Source organism: Natrix helvetica (genome assembly GCF_964273705.1).
Source record: "Natrix helvetica genome assembly, chromosome: Z".
Classification (NCBI taxonomy): Eukaryota; Metazoa; Chordata; class Lepidosauria; order Squamata; family Natricidae; genus Natrix; species Natrix helvetica.
In genome coordinates, this window is record NC_138554.1 from 79,462,953 (window position 1) to 79,481,681 (window position 18,729).

Below are 18,729 nucleotides of genomic sequence, written 5' to 3' on the forward strand. Positions count from 1 at the left end.
ACCTTAAAGGGACAGGCTGCAGCAGCTCGACTGAATGGAGGGTGAAACGTTTGGATTGGGTGGGTCGGTTGAGTGGCCGAGAGGGCCGAGCAAGACGCTGGAAGAGGTGATTGGACAGGCCAACCAGGGGTGATTTTTACCGGTTCGGCAAACTGATTCAAATCGTCCCTACCAGTTCAGGCGAGCCAATCTGATCTAGTCGAATTTCACCCCTGCAAAGAACCCCAAACCCAGAGCCATTCAGTCTTCCAGGGTTCAGCTTCGGCCCACTGCTCCTGATCCCACTGCTTCAGTTTCAGCCTACTGCTCCCCATCCAGCCCTTAACAGCCTCTAAGCATTGTGAGAGAAAGGTCACGACATTGTTTAGCTCACCATGGGCCAAGACATATAACTGGGTATCATCAGCATATTGAAGATACCTCAGTCCATGATGGTGGATGATCTCACCTAGCAGCTTCATGTAGACATTAAATGGAAGCAGAGAGAGTACTGAGTCCTGTGGGACCCCACAAAGCAGGGGATGAGGGCTGGACCTCTTGCTCCCTATCAACACTGACTGAGAGCGGCCAGAGAGGAAGGAAGTGAACCAGAACAACATAGAGGTCCCCCCCCCACTCCTAACACCTGAAGCTGCTCCAGAAAGATCCAGGAACCTTTGGAGCTGCCACAAGACCACCTTCTCAATGACCCTTCCCAAAAAGGGAAGATTGGAAACAGGTTGAAAATTTTATTCAATAGGGTGGAATATAGTGATGGCATTTTAAGAAGAGGGCAGACAACAGATCCCTTAAAATGCTGGGGTACAAACCCCTCCCACAAAGAAGAATTAATCACCACCAGAGCCCACTTTCAAGTTGCCTCCTGGGAAGCTTTGACAAAGAAGGGTCATCTATCTAAAACATGGGTGCTTGCACTCAGATTCCCTAGATCTTGTTCACTTTGCCAGGAGCAACAAAGTTAAACATTGCATGATGGTGCAATGGTTAAAATGCAGTATTACAGGCTAACTCTGCCTACTACCAGGAGTTCTATCCTGCTCAGCTTTCCATTTTTCTGTGATTGGTAAGAATGAGGATCCAGATTGTTGGGGGCAATATGCTAACATTAAAATGCTCAGAGAGTGCTGTAAAAGACTATGGAGCAGTATGTAAGTCTAAATTCTATTCTTCTTTCTGGATAACTGGGCAAGAACCTGCTCCAGGTGCCACCACTGGGCCAGCAATCATGCTGGCATCTAATTTTGAATAAAGCTGAGTGATTTTGTCTTCCAGTAAATTAGAAAATTCCTCAGCGCGTCCCTTTCTTTTCTAGAAGAAGATAGCTCATCTTAAAGAGAGTCACTGGCTAACTATTTGCAGACACAATTAGTGTGAAGATTAGGGGGCATTCTGGTATTTAATGTTATTCCTATCATGCTTTTTTTGCTTAAATGGTCCAAATGAATGTTCTCCTTCCTCAGTAGTAAACAGGTTTTCTGCCCTAGTTTACTCCTTTCATGATAGCCATTCAAGAAATTATAAATGCTGGAAGGTGGGGCTAATTTCCAGCACGAATGGCTGTTTGAACGGAGTGCTCCGTGAAGAACAGCTGGGTTTGGTGTCTGGGAGGGTTTTCTTGAAAGACTTTTGAAAACCGATGATTTCCTGAAGGGAAAACTGAAGAGAAGGTTGCTTTGGCATGACCATAGGATGGCAGTTCATGGTTTGGGCTTGAAATCTCCTTCATAACCCCGGGCGTGGAAGAGGGCAATCTGTAAAGGCCATCCCAGTTATGATAGCTGTTCAAAGCAAGCGGGGATTCAACAGATGAAAATAACAGGAGTTGCTAGTGGTTTATCAGATTCCTGATCTTGTTGGAATGTATTTTATTCCAAAATACCCCAGGAGGCTGTGGGGTTCGAAGCTAGACGGGGGGGTGGATTTTTCCTTTCTATCCCCCCTTCTTTAGGGCGAAAGGAATGCGCTGAGCGAAGTTGCCAGCAAACAAGAAGATTGGATAGTCGAAACAGCGACTGGAGACTTTTTCTTTTCTTCTCTGATCTGTCTGCGGAGCCAAATCTAAACTTAATTAGTTAACATAACAAGGGCTGGCTGTGAATAACTCTGATAACATGGAAGTCTCCAGAGGGAAATAAGTTAACTATTGAAGGTCTGACGAATAAACTTTCACATAAAATGGCTTACGTTGAAGTGCATTTCTTTAGTCTGTATCTTGTTAGTCTGTAGCTGGATAGCTTGTGGAACAGTGACATCTACTGGCTAAATCTGGAATTTTTTCCCTATGGTAAACTTCAAGAGAAAGCAGAATATTTGGTGACTATACTGCGTGGATAGCTGAGACCTGACTATTGGAGGACATTTATGATAACTTTTGGACATTATTAAAAGAAACGATTGGAGAGAGAGAAAGAAGATTAAATGGACTAAGGAGATTCAGAATATTTATATAACTACTTAATATAGGAGGGTCATATGTAAGGTTGAATTTAAGGATTGGGAATTAATGTTATAATACTACTATCAAAGAACCATATTGTTATTGTCATTGGTATTATTATTGCTATAAGAATATTCTACTGTTTTTGATATTATTGGCATTATTGATTAAGGAGATGGATTGATTACAATATAATTAATAATTATAAGGAATTCACTCTTAGAATTTACTTTTAAATTCATAGAAATATAGTAGTACTACAAGATTATATATATAACACAATTATATATGTAACACAAATACATACCTATTTCCCTGGCTCAACTGATAAGGAGACGATCCTGTGGCTTAATGGCTAAGACTTCTGCCTAAGAATAATACAGCCCAGGTTCGAATCCCAGTAAGGGTATGGCTAGCTGATGAGAGCTAATTAGCTCGAAATAGATCTATACTAGTCTCCCTTTATTTATTTATCAGTACAAATACAACATTTGTATATATATATGTATTTGTGTTACAACCCCTGGTATGCCTAAATATGGGAGGAAGGTCACTACTCCCTCTTTCTGTCCTTCGGCTCATCACAGAAGACCATGCAGGCAGAAAACCATATTTTTATTTTTAATGTTGCCTTTTTATATTTGTGTTGTATTTGTACTGATAAATAAATAAAGGGAGACTAGTATAGATCTATTTTGAGCTAATTAGCTCTCATCAGCTAGCCATACCCTTACTGGGATTTGAACCTGGGCTGTATTATATCTTAGGCAGGAGTCTTAGCCACTTATCCACAAGCTCGCCTCCTTATCAGTTGTGCCAGGGAAATAGGTATGTATTTGTGTTACAACCCCTGGTATGCCTAAATGTGGGAGGAAGGTCAGTACTCCCTCTTTCTGTCCTTCGGCTCATAAAAATATGGTTTTCTGCCTGCATGGTCTTCTGTGATGAGCCGAAGGACAGAAAGAGGGAGTAGTAGAAAAGAAAGTGGGAGTTATGGAAAATAACTAAATTAGGGATCCATTTTTTTAAAAAAATGACAAGCGTTACAAATCTAACAAAAATTGGCATGGGAAGGAAGCCGGCATCCCAGACATCTTTAGCAGCCACCAGCCCTTCGAACCAGAGATCTTCTGAGGATATGCTCCAGAGAGAAAGATCTAATTCAACCAAGGATCTTCAGATGATATGACAGGCTATACAAGAAACAATGGATAGAAACCACAAGGAATTGATAAAGGATATCAGAGAAGTAAGAAATAATACTGGGGAACTAAAGGAAAAAATGCAGAAGATGAATGATAAATTTGAAAAGTTCAGGAACAGATTAATAAAAACGCACAAATAAATGCAATAGAAGGAAGGATGGAGAAAGAAAAGAATGGAGGAGCTGAGTTCTACTTGGTCCAGGTGAACAAAGAACTTGAGCTAACGATCCGCACGTTAGAATCAGAGAAAGCGACCCAATTTCTACTGTTTCAGAATGTAAACGAAGAAAAAGGCAAGGATTTACCAGATATGATGGCAGATCTCATGGCAAAGACTTTGGGAATAGGAAAGGATGAGATGGCAAGTGAGATCGACAAGACATATAGAATCCAGACAAACTACACAAAAAAGAATAATCTCCCAAGGGAAATCCATGTAAAGTTGGTTAAAAAACCAATACGCTACGAAGTGCTGAATAGAACAAGAGACGACCCGATAGTACACAATCAACGAGAACTAACAGTCCTAAAAGAGGTACTGAGAATCAGAGAACTAAGAAGACCCTATCAATTTTTAACACCAGTGCTGAATAAATATGAAATTAACTTTAGATGGTTGATGCCGGAGGGCATACTGGTAACTTGGAGAGAGAGAAGATTCAGAATAGACATAGTGGAACAAACCGAAGATTTGTTCCACTATCATCTTGTTGGTCAGGAGGATGAGGAAGACGAAGGAGAAACAAGGATGCAAGGACTCAGGGCACAGATAAGAAGAGAAAAGGAACTAGTGGGGACAAGAAAGGAGAAAGAAGTTGTTTTAGAGAAAAAAGGGGAAGAACCAAAAGAAGCGAGAGAGATCAGGGCAACAAGAAGCACACGACCTAAAGACACATTTATTTTATTTTATTTATTAATTCAACTTATCAGTCGCACCCTCTCCACGAAGGGACTCGGGGCGACATACAGTCAAATATAAAAGCATGTGGCATGGAGGAGGTAAATACATCAACATTAACAATACAAATGAAAGTAAAAGCCACAAAGTTAAAATAAATAACAATTAAATTAAAACAATTAAAACAATTAAAATACCCAATAAATTTATATATACAGTTTAAAATTGCCAGGGAGGTTAGAAGTTCTGATTAAGCCAGGCCGGCTAGTTGGAACAGGTGGGTCTTGAGCTTCGTGCGGAAGGAGCGGAGATCCGTCGTTGTCCTGATATCTGGGGGGAGGTCATTCCAGAGGGCTGGGCCCATCACAGAGAAGGCCCTACTCCTGGGCGCCGCCCTCTGGCACTTTCTCCCCTTTTCTCTTTCATCCCTTTCTTGCGCATGCAAGCAAAATACCCTCCTGGGTCGGGATCACAGTGGCGAGGACAGTGACTCCTTCCGCTGCCGCCACTGAGAAGTGAGTAGCTGGCTGCGCTGTGCAGGAGACTCCTCAGCGCCAGACTCAGGTCGGTCCCCTTCGTGTTGATTCAGGAAAGAGCCGGAGCAGCCGTCTCTGGATGCAGAGAGGGAAGAATTCCAGAGCCCTGCGCAAGGAGAGTCCTGTTCACAAGAGATGAGCGCGAGCAAAGGGCTGGAGCTCTTCCCGACACTGAGTTGCGTGCGAAGGACGCGGAGTCGCAAAAGCAGTCAAGAGGCTTGTGCCTTCTCAGGGCGGAGAGCAGATTGCGCGATTGGGTCAGCAGGGAGCCGCAGGAGAGGAGCCAAAGCCTATTAAGACTGTTACCCATGCATGGGTAAGAGTCTTAATAGGGAATCTCAGCATAGGGACATCCTACGTTCCTTTATTTTATTTTTCCCGTCTTGTTTTACGCCTCAGAAATGGTACCTCTTGGCTTCTGTAGCTCTGCCCATCAACCTCCATCACTCGGAGCGAGCTGCTTTCCCAGCGTCCTCTGTGCTGTGTGTGTCTCTCTTTTCCACCTCTTCGTCTCCATTCCGGCTCCTACTCCCCCCCACACCTCTCCTTCCGCCACATGGAAAACCCGAGCTGCTTCTTCCCTTCAGGCCCTTCGGGCTGGCTTCTCGCCAGCCTTGAGAGGCTCCTCGGTGACCCCTTTGAAAAGGTTGTTCGACCCCAAAAGGGGTCGCGACCCACAGGTTGAGAACCGCTGAATTAGAGGAAAAGAAAAGGATTACCCCAAAGTTCTATGAACAATTATATAGAGAAAACTGAGACTACCAATGGAAATACATAAAGAATTCCAGGGTATGCTTGTTCCAACGCTGATGGAGGTTTATAATGCTGTGTTGAAAGAAGCGAAGACACCGCTATCATGGATGGTGGCTAACATTGTCTTATTACCTAAGGTGGACTCAGATCAGATGTCTAAACAAAACTACAGAACAATTTCATTGCTAAATGCAGATTATAAGATTTTTCCTCTGATAATTGCAGAACAGTTGAAAAAAATTCCTCACATTGTTTATCCACACAGATCAAAATAGATTCCTTCCCAGGAGACAAATTAAAAACAATATGAGAACTATGCTAGGCATTCTCGAATGTTATTAAGTTCATAATGAAAAACAGGTTGCACAATTTTTTCTCAATGTTCAAAAGGCATTCAACAATGTGAACTGGGAATTTTTACATCAACAATTGGAACACATGGAGTTTGGGGATAGGTTTATAAACACGATTAGAGCAATATATACAAATCAAAGAGTCAAAGTAATAATTAATGGTGAATTAACGAAAGTATAGCAATACAGAAAGGTACAAGACAAGGTTGTCCCCTATCCCCACTGCTGTTCATATTAACACTAGAAGTTTTAGCTAGGAATGTGTGTAAAGAGGAACAGATAAAGGGATTAGAAATTAAAAGGAATTTAAGTTACAGGCTTTTATAGACGATTTAGTTTTTGTGTTAGAGGATCCTCTAAAGTCTGGTATGAAACTTATTGAGGAATTGACAGAGTATGGGAAAGTAGAGGGTGTAAAGATAAATATGACAAAGGCTAAAATGTTGGTTAAATATATGACATCCGAATTGAAAGAGGAGTTAACGAAGAAATTGGCTATTCAAATTGTCAAAAAAGTGAAATATCTAGTTATACATTTATCAGCGAGGTGTGGGTTAATCAAAGACGACAACGATATTAATTTGATCAATAAAACTAAGAAAGACTTAGAAAGGTATAAAAACCTACAATTGTCCCTGATGGGTAGGATCACAGTCATAAAGATGAATGTACTGCCAAAATTTCTTTTTCTGTTTCAGAACATTCCCATTAAATTAGAAAAAGTTTTTTTTAAAGATTTTGAATCAATTGGTTTCTAAATTTATATAGCAGGGAAAAAAGCCAAGAATAAGACTCAAAGCTATCCAAGATACTGAGGAAAAAGGAGGACTTGGCGTACTGGATTGGGAACTTTATTATTCTGCGGCCATTCTGACATAATTTTTACCTGTATTATTGCTATAAGACAAGACGACAAGACTGGAACAAACTAAATAATGTGATTGGATAGGATAGATAGGTATTAAGTAGGCTAATAGTTAATGGATGAGACTATTTGTATATAATCTGATTGTATGGTCACTTAGACTTCGCGTTACTGCACTGTTTTAAATGTAAAAACAATAAAAATATATTTTAAAAAAAGAAATTATAAATCCTCTGCCCAATTTGGATCCAATCCAGTGAAAATTTATTTTAAATACACTTAGGTGCAATATAACAAGTAAAAGAATTTTTTAAAGAATTTTTTTTATTGTTTTAATTAAACAAAAATACAAAAAAAACCATTCTTCATTACATCTTGTAGAAAGTATGTCGATTGGTTATAAATGAATTTTGTGCGTTACTATACATCCTTCATATTTTTAATTTATATTTTAAAATAGAAGATCTTTATGTATTTTACCATCAATGTACCATCATTCTCATTTAGCTATAATTATTTAGATATGCTTTTATCTAGAATCATTTGCACTTGAAGACACAACCACCTACTGGCATTCATTAGCTATTCCTATAAACCTCCAATAATTACCCTTTTATAGCATATTCCCCTTTTTTTCCCAACTCACTATCTAAGTCTTATATCTAATTGCTTTTACCAATGCCAAGATATATAAAAATCATTAAACATTATCCATTAACATTTTCTTATTATTATTATAGTTATCTAAAGAAAAAAAAACAGTTTTTTTTGTCATTTATATCACATCTCCTCCCCACCGACCCAAGAAAAATTACATCTTTATAATAAAGTCTAAACAAAAGTTTGTTAGTAAAGTTTATAAGTGCCCAAGAAAAATTACATCTTTATAATAAAATCTAAACAAAAATATATTAGTGAAATTGATAAATCTTTTCCCCAGGTTGCAATTTACAGTTTATATCCAAATTATTTTTACTAATTGAGATTATTACTTCATTATTATTATCATAATGAGCTATTAATTAACAAATAAACATTTTAAAGAAAACATTCTAAAAGTGCCTAAGAAATCCTACTTATTAATCACCAAAGGTTAACTAAGTTTTGAGTTATCAATCTTCATCATCAGCCTGTGTCTTTCCAGGAACAAAACTGTCTTATTTCTTTAGCCAGTTGTTGTGTCAATTCTCTTATAAACTTCTTTATAAAGTTTTTAAAAACTTCTCTCCGCACTTTTTTGCTTGAAAGATCTCTCATATAGTCTTGTAGCCCTTGAACTGGTATTAAAATCTCACCAGCTGGGCTCACTTTCACTGCCTTCTTTCCGGAGCTGTCTCCGACTTTGTCAGCCTGGGGGCTGTCTGTTTACCGCTGGCTTGGAGAACTTCCCTTGGGTCAATCAGGGACTTTGCGGTGTCCCTGAGACCAGCAAGGATTTGTCTCCCTGTCACCGTCTCTCCGGGACTGTTTAGGTCCATATGGACCATGCAGCTGGTAAAAGAATCAACGGCGGTCTCGGACTATCGAGATTGCATGTTGTGTCGTCGCGACGTCTGGCTCGTTCTCCAAGTAAAAGAATTTTATTGAGGTCCAGTCTTGTCATTTCAACTTAATACATGTTACCTATCTCTTTATAAATTGTTTAAATATTCCATTAGGGTATATTCTCAGTTTTAATGGAAAGTTATCCTTTTGTTGTCTTAAACTTCTAATTGCAGTCTCAATCAGGATTTTTTAAAAAAGTACAGGGATTTCCCTCTCTTATATTGCATGTTTCTCCTGTGTGCTGTTTGAAGAGTCAAAGCATGGGTTAACTTCTGTCTATCTGCGCAAGGACTAAGATTAATTTCTTTGACCACACCTCCTTCTCCATACTGAGTTCAGTTTTTCAACTCATTCAAGATGGTAAGGACATAGCCAAGGGAGTTCCAGCAGTCTTTAAGCAGATACACTTGGACTCTCCAACCTTTTACTTTAATTATTTTATTTTATTTTATTTTAATTTATTCTTAAATTTTACCTTGAAAATTGTTGATTTTTCCCATCCTGGCTATTGGAGCAGGTGTAAGCTGTCAGGGGTACGCTGCTTCTGCACCGTACGCAGCCCAGGTGGATCGTCTCTACCAGCTGCGTCTGGTGGACGTAGGGAGCGAGATTCCTTCAGCCAGGCTTCCTTCGGCAACACGAGCTGCCCAAAGTAATTTTTTTGCCTTCAACAGCCACGTGGAGCTTCCATATTCCCCTCGACACTCATGGTGGCCATTTTAAAAGCTTCTGCTTTCGCAGGCATTTCCACCTACACATTCCTCGCCTGTCTCCATGCAGATTGCCACTGGGACTGCATTGCCCTTGTCCAGGTTGCCGGCAGGATCTCAACCACCCCGTTTTTTTTATATAGCGGCATCGGAGTGTTGGCCTGCACTGGTCATACTCCGCACTAGGAGATCTGCATTGGCACCATAGAACCATTTCCGGTTTATGTCATTTCTAGCTGCAGTCAAGCCCTCACACCATTGTGGGCGCAGTAGAGCCGTGTTAGGTCACGCCATCTCCAGCTTCCACGTTTGCAACCGCTGGTTAGTGGAATCATCATTATCATCTCCAAGCTCTCTCTTTCCACTTGTGACTGCTTCACCTCTTGTAGTTCAATCAGTGACAGCTACATTTCCTCGGACTTAGTTATCAAGATGGCGGAGTGAGGTTTAGTTGAGGATATTGAGCAGGCTGGACCATCCACCAGCCTGCAAAATAGGGCCTGTCCTAAGAGAGCTGATACAACTATAAGACAGGCCTTGAGGGGGAAGATATCCCAATGTTCCTCCAGCAGAAAGGTTTCCAAGGGCCCTGAGAGGGAGGCTAATAGATGCCAGAGGGCATTAGATATTTGCTAAGGTCCAAAGTCAGACCAGGGCACAGGACCAGCGGGCCAGTCCGACTGGGGATATAGAATTTCAAGCCTCCACTCATTTGGATCCCCCCCTCCATTATGGAGGAGGAGCAACAGGACTTATCCCCAGATAATTCAACAGGGATCCCTGGCTCCCCAACCCCCTCTATTGTGGAAGACCTTGAGCCCTTTGCCTGTACCTTACTAGCTGAAAGGGAGTCAAGGGCCTCATCTGGGCATTCTGTCCCAGAGGCTGCATTCACTTCCACTGAGGTGGGGCTCCACCAAGTGGAAGATCAGGGAGAGAGGTGGGTTTCCCGCAGTCTAGTCTGGTATGCATGGACCGGTGGTGGAAATCCGGCATCCGTTTGCATACTGGGGCCTCCAGAGGCCTCATACCAGAATGCTCCCTTCCCTGGCCTGTCCCTCTCGCTCCCCCACCCGCCTGGATACTGCTCACTCGCTCTCTTGTCCTGCCTGTCTGCACCATGCTTGCCCCACTCACGTACTTCCTTTGCTGGAGCAGAGGACTCAGCTGTTGGAAGAATCCCGCGCTTCTTTTTGACAAGCGCTTTGCAAAATGGGAACTTTGTAAACCACTTCTCAAAGAGAAGGAAGCTGGGAGGGGATGGACTTCTTCAGATGAGCCCAGAAAGGCCGCCACTGCTCTCCATCCTGCACTGCAGGCGCGGCCTCGAGGGGAAGATGTCCTACCAAGGCAAAAACATCCCTTGGATCACAGTGAGGTGAAGCACTCTCAGGCATATTCTGCCGACCTTGGGCAGCCAAGATAGGGGTAGCGGGTCGGTGGGAAGCTCCAAAAGTCTAGCAAGAAGGGGAGGAGGCGTCAGGCAGGGGTGTGTGTGCGCAGCTTCCCTTTTCAGCCTCCGAAGCCACAACTCAGCCCTCTCAGCTCCCGGGGATGCTGATTAGCTTATACCTAATTCCAGTCTCTGATTCTTTTTCTTACTATATCAAATCAAGTAATGCCAAGTTCTCTGCCTCTAATAAAGCAATGGCAAAGGAGTGTGTTCTATTTTTCAAGTTCAAGCAGGATGTTAACTTCTAATGTCTGCCATCTATTTAACATGTTTGTGAGTTCATATTGGGCTCAAAAGCCCCAAGGGTAACAAATGTGACAGATTAGAGCAGGATATATCTACATTTTGATACAATTTTCTCTAGTCATCTGGTAAGGTCATTTAAGTTGGTCTGTTAAGGAATCCAACGCCCATCTCATGAGGTGGCAAGTTCAAGACAAGCAGACAGCCCTTCTTTGATTCTCCTTCCTTCTTTTGAAATATAGTTCACCTCCAAGATTCCTTTGGCATCTCCTTACATTTTTCAGGCCTTTAAGGGTATTTTATTTCATCATACTATTGGTTTTATAAGTCCTGAGTATACAATATAATTAGATATATTTTTTATGTTGTTAATGTTGTATTTATTTAAAATTACGCTTTATTGTCTGTATAGAACAACATAAACAAAATACCATCCAAACTTTTGATATATCCAGATCAGTTAGCAACAGTTGAGGAAGAATCTGGAAATGTTTTTTAATCGTATATGTGTGTGTCTGTGTCTGTGTAATCATTTCCTAACCTGGAAGGAGAATGAGACACTAATAATAATACACAAAAATTATTTAGAAAATGGAATTCATTGGCTTGTGAAAAAGCTTCCTGAAATAATTGTAATGATTGGTTTGCATGGAGAAAGCATGAAATGGGATTTTTTGTATGTGAAATTGGTTTACACAAGAAGTCTGATTGCAGTGCAAATGTGAATACGTTGATGATAGAAATTGGTGTGAACGTACTTTGATTCCCTTTTGTATAAAGAAACAGTAAGTTGCAAGATTTTGTTGTTGTTGTTGTTGTTGCTGTGAAGTAAGTGGAAAGGCAATAGCAAGTGTTTGCAAGGAAAAGCAAATAACATTGACGCTAAAGTGAGAGACACAGGAAAGGGGGGGATGCAGTTTGTTCCTTTTAATAATTTGTCCACCTCTCTGCTAAGCCTGTCTGAGAAAGGTGGGACAATGAGTGACCTACTAATGCAGCCTTGCCTTTCACTGTTTTGGTCTTTTTCATCTGCATCAGAAGTGGGATCCAGGTGGTTTGGGATGGTTTGGGGAATCTGGTAGTAAAAATTCTGGTTGGTTCTCTCCTGCCCGCCCTGCCCCGTCACTCCTCATCTCATCAGTTCGCTTGGTATAGCTGCTGCTGCTCTCCATCTGGCTCCCTGACTTGCCTCGACCACACCATCTCTGAGAGCCAGGCCAGCCAGCTGGCCTGCCTTCAGCTGCATCCCACAGGCGCTTTCTGTGCGGCCCAGCTGAGCTGCCCTGATCTGCCTGGGTGAGTGACTGCAAGCAGCAAAGCCCAAATACTGGTCTAGCTGCCTCCCATGTGGCTGAATCCCGGCCTAGCTGCCTCCCACATCGCCCAGCCAGCTTGCCTGTCTTCGTCACTGCCTTCCCCGTGGTCCCCAAGGCCCAGCGTGCTTCATTGCCTGCCTGCTGACAAGTAATATGTCAGAATGTTCATGAACTGAAATAGGATATAGCAACAGGTCAACCATTGGGGACTGGCTGGAATAGGACATGGTAACAAGGTCAGTCAATGTATAGGCAGGGCAACTGGGTCAGCCAATGGGAACTATTTGGTGACTGAGAGCCATGCCAGATGGCTTGGAGGCAGGTGTGGCTTACTTATGTAGCTCTCAGTCTGTGCAAGAGAACTAGTCTGCTCTCTGAATTCAAATTGGAAACCAATCCTCTCATCTTTACCACTTTGGAAGAATCTGCAGTTGGTATTGTACATTTATTCATGTGTTATGTATATAACGAAGTTAATGAATCCTGCTGAATCAGCTATCTATGAGTGCTTTTTGGATTTGATTTTTGTAATAAACTTTGACAGGTTATGGGCCCAGAACACACAGAAAGACTGAACTGTAATTAAGCTGAGAGACTGCCTGTGTGAGAAACAAGTCAGAGAAGGCTTTGCAGGTTGGCTGTTGAATTTAAGGAGAGCTCTCTGCCTTGATTGGAAAAGAAGAACTATATTATTTGGGCTGCAAAGATGGACTGTTTCCTGAAGGCTAAAGAGCTTTGGAATATTGTTGTTAATCCATCCCAGGCTTTAGCAACTGCAGATCAGAGGCAGCATGATAAAACAATGGCCTATATCAGTGGTTCTCAACCGGTGGGTCGCAACCCCTTTGGGGGTCAAACGTCCCTTTCACAGGGGTTGCCTAAGACCATCGGAAATGACATATTTTCAATGGTCTTAGGAACTGAGACACCTGCATGCCAGTGTTTGGAGATAGGGGTGCGGTGGCAGAGGGCGGTGGTGGTCGCTGCCTTGCAAAAGGGAGGGGCTACCTGACAGCAGCGGCAGCGCGAGGACAACCAGCGCCAAGCCAATTGCAACATGAGAGGCACCGATGGGTGGATCAGATGGCTGTACTTGATGAAGGGAGGTGATGGGGGAGAATGGAGCTCCTGAGCACCCCACTAATGGAGGCAGCACCCTGAGAGGTGGCCGGGCTGAGCTCGGTTTCCCAGCAGTGAGGGGAGGGGAGGGGACGCCTTGAAGAAGGAGCCGAGAACTGAGGCAGGAAGGATGGTGACAATGTCCCTTCAGTCCGCAACCTCCTCCTCCTCGGAGACTCGGAAGTTCACGTGGGCACTCTGCAGCAGCTGGCTCCAGACATTCGGGTTTTCCCTTTTCTGTAAAAACTTCTGTCCATTCACAAGGAGATTCACCTTCGTTGCCTTCCCGCAATATCTATGAATGAATGAGTGGTTGGAAAACTTGGGAGCGAGAGGATTCCAGGAGTTTAGGGGCGGAGGGGAAAAAGGTAGCTGTCACAAAACATCTTCAGCAGCCGCTTTGAAAAAAAGTAAAGCACTAAATCTTTTTAGTTTTAAGTTTTAAGCTTCCATGCTTAGAATACAATGGAATGGAATAGGAAAATGGAATGGGAATAGGAAAATGGAATGGGAATAGGAAAGAAATAGGAATAGGATGGAATAGAATAGAAGAGAAGAGAATGAAATAGGAATAGAATGAAATAGAAATGTTTATTGGTGAAGTGTGATAAGACCCAGAAGGAATTTGTCGCCAATGCATCAAATCACAGTGTATATATAAACAGCAAGTCATAGGTCAGTGATGGCGAACCTTTTTTTCCTTGGGTGCCGAAATCATGTGCGCGCACGCTGTCACATGCACTCGTGTGCCCACATCCATAAATCAATGCTCCTCACACGCGCCCCCTGCACATGTGCACAAGACACCCTCCCAGCACTCGCCATGTGGATGCCTGCAACATCCCCCCTCCCCCTTTTGACCTTGCATTTTAAAACAGCTCTGAGGGCGGGGGAAAGCCTCCCATCGAAAACAGCACTGAGTGGGGTGGGGAACCCTCTCTTTTCTCCTCTTAGCGATCTTTTGAGAACAGAGGCTTTTCCTCCTCTCAGTGATCCTTTGCGAAGGGAAACGGCTCTGAGAGGGGAAAAGCCTCCCATCAAGACAGCGCTTAGTGGGGTGCGGAATCCTCCCTTTCCTCCTCTCAGCGATCTTTTGCGAAGAGAGGCTTTTCCTCCTCTCAGCGATCTTTTGCGAAGGGAAACAGCTCTGAGAGGGGGAAAAGCCTCCCATCGAAAACAGCGCTGAGTGGGGTGGGGAATCCTCCCTTTCTTCCTCTCAGCGATCTTTTGAGAAGGGAGGCTTCTCAAAATGGGACGCCCGCATCTCTTTGCTCCCCTCAATCTGCCTCTCTATCTCCCTGTCCTCCCCAATTGGCTCAGCGTGAAAAACGGGGGGGGGGGACCGTGCAGAGGAAAAGGAGGAGGAAGGAAAGGGGGGGAGAGAAACGGGGGGAGAAAGAGAGAAAGAGTGACACACAAAGGGAGGAAGTTGGGAGGCGCTCCCTCTAAATACTGACATCCTCTGTTTTTTGGGGGAAAGGGGGCGATCTCAGGAGGGGAAAGGAGAGGAGGATCCTTGGTGAAGCTCTACCCCCTATTCATCCTATCCCAGTTAAGCCAGCTCGGTTTGGGACCCAGCCTTTGGGATCGTCTAACTTAGGATCTTCCTTTCATCTCCTCACCCCCTTTGCTGGCACTTTTGGAACTTCTTGTTGGGCGAGCAATTGAGGGTGGGTGACATATGACAACCTAAGGACCCCTCCCCAAAGCCAGGAAAAACATAGAGGAGGAAAAGTAGCAGATCACCCAGCAGAAAGCCGGGCACTTTCCTGTTTTCCACGAACCACAGGCCTGCTGTGGGATGAAACGTTTTCTTGAAATCTGCTTCTCATTTTCCACAGAAATTGACATTCTCTACCTTCCCCTCCCCAACTCTCTCTGCCATTTTATTTAACCCTTGGATCTATTGAACCACTAAGTCCAAGCCCCCAAATCCTTTTCTTAAAAGGAAGTCCGTCAGGGCTCAGTATCTTCTCTGTTGCATTTCTCTTTTTCTCTGTTTCTCTTTCTCCCTCTCCCTCTCTTTCTCCTCTGTTTCTCACCCCTTTCTTTCCTCCTCCTTTACCTCTGCGAGGTTCCTCCCAGTTCATGCTGAGCCATTTGGGGTGGGGCCGCAGAGAGAGAGAGAGACGCATTGGGGAACCTCGGCCAAACGTGCCAGGGAGCAAAGAGACGAAGACATCCTGTTTTGCAGCCTCAGCAGCTTCAGATGTTTTGGCATTTCTTTTTATTTGCTCACTTTTGGAGAGTTCCCCCCTCTTTTCTTCTCCTTTCCTGCCTGGCTTTGCAGGCACCTGCAGCTGCGGGCTGTGAAGAAGGAGCACCGAGCCCTGTATTGATGGGGAGGGAGAGGAGGGGGGAGAGAGGGAGGAAGTCTTTTACGCCTCTTTCCTTTCGTTGGAGTTATATTAATTGTCCTTTCTAGTCCTAGACCCCATCCTGAAGCCTCGGAGAAAAATGACCCAGTGTGCAAATCGAAAGTCCATTCCCGAACTTCCGGTTTGTGTATTGGGTTGTTTTTCGCCCTCTGGTTTGGTTTGGTTTGGTTTATTTGGATTTATATGCCGCCCTTCTCCAAAGGACGCAGGGTGGTGTACAACATTAAAAAACAGAAATCCCAAAAGTTAAAAAAGATTAAATCCATATCCAAAAAAAAACAAACCAAAATTTTAAAAAAACAATACATTTAAAATAAGTTAAAATTAAAATTAACAGGCCAGGCCGGCTTGCTGGAAAAGCCAACTTTTTAGGGTGCGTCAGAAGGACCGGAGGTCAGGGATTATGCGAAGCTCCGGGGGCAGCTCATTCCAGAGGGAAGGCGCTCCCACAGAGAAGGCTCTCCCCCTGGGGGTCACCAGCCGACACTGCCTGGCCGACGGCACCCTAAGGAGGCCAACTCTGTGGGATCGTACTGGACGGTGGGAGGCTATTGGTGGCAGTAGGTGGTCTCGCAGGTACCCTGGGCCTAAGCCATGGAGTGCTTTAAAGGTCATAATTAATACCTTGAATCGCACCCGGAAAACAACCGGCAACCAGTGCAGGCCGCCTAAAAGGGGTGTAACATGGAGCACCTAGGTACCCCCATGACAACCCGCGCGGCCGCATTCTGGACCAGCTGAAGCCTCCGGGTGCTCTTCAAGGGCAGCCCCATGTAGAGAGCATTGCAGTAGTCCAGGCGAGAAAGGACGAGGGCATGAGTGACTGTGCACAGAGCATCCCGATCCAGGAAGGGGCGCAACTGACGTACCAGGCGAACCTGGTAAAAGGCCCCCCCTGGTCACGGCCGTCAGGTGTTCTTCTAAACTAAGCCACGTATCCAGGAGGACTCCCAGATTGCGAGTCTTGCGAGTTATTTGCTTTTCCTTGCGAGACAGCCACTCAGTCTTGGAGGGATTGAGCCTGAGCCTGTTCCTCCCCATCCAGATCCGCACAGCCTCCAGGCATTGGGACATCACGTCGAGGGCATCGTTTGGGTGGTTTGGGGTAGAGATGAAAAGTTGGGTATCATCAGCATATTGATGATACCATACCCCAAAACCACGGATGATCTCGCCCAGTGGTTTCATGTATATGTTGAACAGGAGGGGTGAGAGAACCGACCCCTGGGGCACCTCACAAGTGACGTGCCTGGGGGTCGATCTCTGCCCTCCAGTCAACACAAACTGCGACCGATCTGATAGATAGGAGGAGAACCACCGTAAAATGGTGCCCCCCACTCCCAAGCCCCCGAGTCGTCACAGTAGGATACCATGGTCGATGGTATCGAAAGCCGCTGAGAGGTCTAATAGGGCCAGGACAGAGGAACATCCCCTGTCCCGGGCCCGCCAGAGATCATCGACCAATGCGAGCAATGCCGTCTCCGTGCTGTACCCGGGCCTGAAACCCGACTGAAACGGATCCAGGTAGACAGCTTCATCCAGGTACTGGGGAAGCTGACGTGCTACCACACTCTCGACAACGTTTGCTACAAAGCGAAGGTTGGAGACCGGACGATAGTTGGCTAAAGAAGCTGGGTCCAGGGAAGGCTTCTTGTGGAGGGGCCTCACCACTGCCTCCTTCAAGGCGGTGGGAAAGAACCCCTCTCTCAATAAAGCGTTGGTAATCGCCTGGAGCCAGCCTCGTGTCAACTCCCGGGAAGCCGAAACTAACCAAGAGGGACACGGGTCCAGCACACAAGTGGCAGCACTGAGTCTCCCCATAATCCTGTCCATGCCTCCGGGGGTCACAGGGTCAAACCCATCCCAGATAGTCTCCTCAAGATTCATCCCCATCGGCTCGCCCAAATCTACCCAGTCAGAGTCCAAGCCTGTCCGGATCTGAGCGATTTTATCCTGCAGATACTGAACAAATTCTTCAGCCCTACCCTGCAAGGGGTCTTCCCCAGTTCCTTGGTTAAGTAAGGAGCGGGTCACCCTAAACAGGGCGGCTGGGCGGTTATCTGCGGACGCGATAAGAGTGGAAAAATATTGCCGTTTTGCCGCTTCTATCCCCACTAAGTAGGATTTAATATGAATTCTTACTAGTGTTCGATCAGATTCGGACCGGCTGGCCCTCCAGCCACTCTCTAGGCGTCTTTTCCGGCGTTTCATCTCCCGGAGCTCCTCGGTAAACCAGGGAGCCACCCGGGATCGACACCGGGTCAGAGGCCGCAAAGGCACAACACGATCCAAAGCCCCAGCGGCAGCCCTATCCCAGGCTCCCACTAGGGCTTCGGTTGAGTTGTGAGCAAGGGATTCAGGAAAAGTCCCAAGCTCCATCAGGAACCTTTCAGGGTCCATCAGGTGCCTGGGGCGGAACCATCTAGTCGGTTCCGCCTCCCTGCGGCGAGGGGTAGCGGTATGGAAGTCAATCCCGATGAGGAAATGATCAGACTGTGACAAGGGTTGAATAGAAATATCCCCTAAATCTAGATCATTCATCCACTGCCCAGAGACAAAAATCAGGTCGAGCGTGTGTCCCCCATTATGGGTGGGGTCTTGAATTAACTGAGTTAGGTCCATAGCTGTCATGGAAGCCATGAACCCCCGAGCTGACTCGGATGTCTCGCCAATGGAGGGCAGATTGAAATCCCCCAGAACCCTGAGCCTGGGGAAATCAACCGCCAATCCAGCTAATAGATTCAGCAGCTCCGGCAGGGCCGATGAAACATAGCAGGGAGACAGGTATATAACAAAAAGGCCCACCTGAGCTCCAAGGCCCCACTTCACAAAGAGGGACTCACACCCGCCTATCTGAGGCACAGTGACCTCATGAGGTCTGAGACTTTCCCTAATAACCACTGCCACCCCCCCGCCCC

At 44.9% G+C, this 18,729-nt stretch overlaps 1 protein-coding gene across 1 annotated transcript in view; it reads left to right on the top strand.

Annotated features, from left to right (window-relative positions):
* LRRFIP2 (LRR binding FLII interacting protein 2) overlaps nucleotides 1–18,729 on the top strand; it is a 196,214-nt gene that overhangs the window by 19,061 nt on the left and 158,424 nt on the right. The window lies entirely within an intron of this gene.